We start from the raw sequence: 3,972 nt of genomic DNA, 5'->3' as shown, positions 1-3,972 counted from the left end.
GGAGGCTATGAACTATGTATGGTTTATCTATGTACTATCGGAGCTAAATGTGTATTGAATCATAGTATAAAAAAGAAGAAATATAGCGCGTCTCCTGGAACGGCTCGGAAGCGCTTTATTTTGCAGCGGCCGCTGAAGCCAGCGCATCGCCACGCGCAAAGGTTGGCTCACCCGGCGTTGTATACTGTTTATTAACGCGCCCCGCGTTGCGCGTGTGTTGGAGATGCTCTCATACTTGACATTCAGATGTTATTAGATTTCAAGAAAAATCGGACTTTGCCACTCTATTTTATCCTTTATAATTTTGGACGTGGTTGTGAACTAAGGTTTTTCTAAAGTACCTTCTACGCCATAAATGCCTTTTGGTGCTCGGGTGCTTAAACCTTTTTTAAGCAACATTAAATAAAATTTCAATGATTCAAAAATTCTTAAAAATAAATCAACACGGCCATACAGATGTATACTTCATTTGCGCAAATTTTCACGGTGAAATATATTGACACACAATCTATACAATAAAAAGGCAATTTGATGTTTTTTAACCCAGTGAACAGGATATACATTGTTCACTATAGAAAACCAACGATTTTCATTTTTTTTGTGTAGCTCGCAAATCAATATATTTTCTCATGAAATTTTACACGTATGTAGCATACATCCATCTACCAATGTGGATTTTTTTTTCAGAATTTCTTGAAACTTTGAAATATGATTTCTTTTAATGTTTCAAATAAAGGGCTCCATATAGCCCGAGCGTAACGTTTTTTTAAGCTGAAAAAATGTTGTGCTCGGGCTATATGGAGCCCTTTAGAGATAACAATACATCATGATAGCTTTAGAGATAACAAATTCATGGAACACATACACAACAAGAGAATCATCTGTGGCCGGTATCACAAACACTCACTAGTTCAAACCAAACACGACATTATGAATATAACCTAGCAATTCACAGTTCTTATAGAAAAAACTACTAGTCTCTTGAAAGTAAAACATAAACACTTCAAAATAGTAGTAAGCACTAAAAGACATAAAAGGTACTCCCCCGTAAGGAAATATAAGAGCCTTACGGAGGGAGTAATTGCAAAAAAATAGAAAAAAATCAACATAAGAGGTTTTCACACCGCCGCAACATTCCTGACCCTGACTAGTTGTGAACCAACTTCCTTGCCACTACCAACTTCTGCCCCTCCCCCCCACATCCTTCCTCTCCTCCATCTATTGACGCTCCCTTTAGGTGGTCTACCCCTCTTCACACCCCTAGCTCACAAGGCTAGGTCCATCCAATGGAAGTCCTTTGCCCAGGTGACATTCTTCCCCTCCTTATTCCCTACCATGCTTCGTCCGTCTTCCCCTTGTATGTGCTTGGTCGCCACGTCGTCTTGGTTGATCTCTATCTTGATGTAAGTCAGTACTTTTTGGGGGAGATGCATGTAGCCACCATCTCGACCCGTGATAAAATATGGAATCCTTAATGGAGCGTAGCTGAATAGACAGGGTTGGGGATGCTTAGCGTGCTTTCCTTAACCCGGGCTCTATTCAGCTAAGCACCATCAAGAGTAGAGCTGGCTTATGTCACAAGGCCACAGTGTAGACTGAATGGAAAACAAAATGGTAGTCTCTTTTTCTTGTGCTAATATGGAGCCATGGAGGTCTTGGGGCAGCACTAGGTGCTGCCACCATAGCTCATTCCCTAAGAGAGTGTGCTACTAGCTCTATCTCAGTGCTACATCAGTTATAGTCAACTGAAAATCTCATCCATATAAGAGGTGGTTGCTTTACATACTACGTCATCAATGTCTGACACAACTTGTTATTTCACAAAGCATGTGGGAGCACGTGTTTGTTGGGGAACGTAGCATTTCAAAAAAATTCCTACGATCACGCAAGATCTATCTAGGATATGCGTAGCAACGAGAGGGGAGAGTGTGTCCACGTACCCTCGTAGGCCGAAAGCGGAAGCGTTTAGTAACGCGGTTGATGTAGTCGAACGTCTTTGTGATTCAGCCGATCCTAGCACTGAATGTATGACACCTCCATGTTCAGCAAACGTTCAGCTCGATGACGTCCCTCGAGCTCTTGATCCAGTTGAGGATGAGGGAGAGTTTCGTCAGCACGATGGCGTGTTGACGGTGATGATGAAGTTACCAGCGCACGGCTTCGCCTAAGAACTACAACGATATGACCGAGGTGTGTAACTGTGGAGGGGGGCACATCACATGGCTAAGAGAAGACTTGGTGTGCCTTTGGGGTGCCCCCTCCCACGTATATAAAGGGGAGAGGAGAGGTGGCCGGCCCAAGGGGAGCGCACCAAGGGGGGGAGTCCTACTTGGACTCCCTGTCCAAGTAGGATTCGGCCCCCTCCTTTCCTTTCCGAAAAAGGGGGAAGGGGAAAGAGGAGGAGAAGAAGAAGGAAAGGCACCCCCCAACTGTAGTCCAATTCGGTTTGGGCTTGGGGGGTGCCTCCACCTGGCCGCTGCCTCCTCTCTCCACTAGGGCCCATGAAGGCCCATTAACTCCCCCCCGGGGGGGGGGGTCCAGTAACCCCCCGGTACTCCGGAAAATGTCTGAACCTATCCGAAACCATTCCGGTCTCCAAACATAACCTTCCAATATATCAATCTTTACGTATCGACCATTTCGAGACTCCTCATCATGTCCATGATCTCATCCGGGACTTCGAAAAAACTTTGGTTCATCAAATCACATAACTCATAATACAAATCGCCATCGAATGTTAAGTGTGAGGACCCTACGGTTTTTAGAACTATGTAGACATGACTGAGACACATCTCTGATCAATAACCAATAGTGGAACCTGAATGCTCATATTGACTCCTACATATTCTACGAAGATCTTTATCGGTCAAACCGCATAACAACATACGTTGTTCCCTTTGTCATCGGTATGTTACTTGCCCGAGATTCGATCGTCGGTATCATCATACCTAGTTCAATCTCGTCACCGGCAAGTCTCTTTACTCACTCCGTAATGCATCATCCCGTAACTAACTCATTAGTCACATTGCTTGCAAGGGTCATAGTGATGTGCATTACCGAGAGGGTCTAGAGATACCTCTCCGATACACGGAGTGAAAAATCCTAATCTCGATCTATGCCAACTCAACAAACACCATCGAAGACACCTGTAGAGCATCTTTATAATCACCCAGTTACGTTGTGCCATTTGATAGCACACAAGGTGTTCCTCCGGTATTCGGGAGTTGCATAATCTCATAGTCAGAGGAACATGTATAAGTCATGAAGAAAGCAATATCAATAAAACTAAACGATCATTATGCTAAGCTAACGGATGGGTCTTGTCCATCACATCATTCTCCTAATGATGTGATCCCATTCATCAAATGACAACACATGTCTATGGTCAGGAAACTTAACCATCTTTGATTAACGAGCTAGTCAAGTAGAGGCATACTAGGGACACTCTGTTTTGTCTATGTATTCACACATGTACTAAGTTTCCGGTTAATACAATTCTAGCATGAATAATAAACATTTATCATGATATAAGGAAATATGAATAACAACTTTATTATTGCCTCTAGGGCATATTTCCTTCAGTCTCACACTTGCACTAGAGTCAATAATCTAGTTCACATCGTCATGTGTTTTAACACCAATAGTTCACATCTTTATGTGATTAGTTCATATCTCCATGTGACTAATACCCAAAGGGTTTACTAGAGTCAATAATCTAGTTCACATCGCTATGTGATTAACACCCAAAGAGTGATCATGTTTTGCTTTGTGAGAGAAGTTTAGCCAATGAGTCTGCCACTTTCAGAGCGTATGTATTTTTCAAATTTTCTATGTCTACAATGCTCTATGATACGTCTCCAACGTATCTATAATATTTGATTGTTCCATGCTATTATATTATCTGTTTTGGATGTTTAATGGGTTTTATTATACACTTTTATATTATTTTTGGGACTAACCTACTAACCCCAA

Source organism: Triticum urartu, chromosome 7A (genome assembly GCF_056163025.1).
Source record: "Triticum urartu cultivar PI428250 chromosome 7A, HENAU_Tu73, whole genome shotgun sequence".
Classification (NCBI taxonomy): Eukaryota; Viridiplantae; Streptophyta; class Magnoliopsida; order Poales; family Poaceae; genus Triticum; species Triticum urartu.
The sequence above is the reverse complement of the archived record's forward strand: the minus strand, read 5'-3'. Positions refer to the sequence as shown.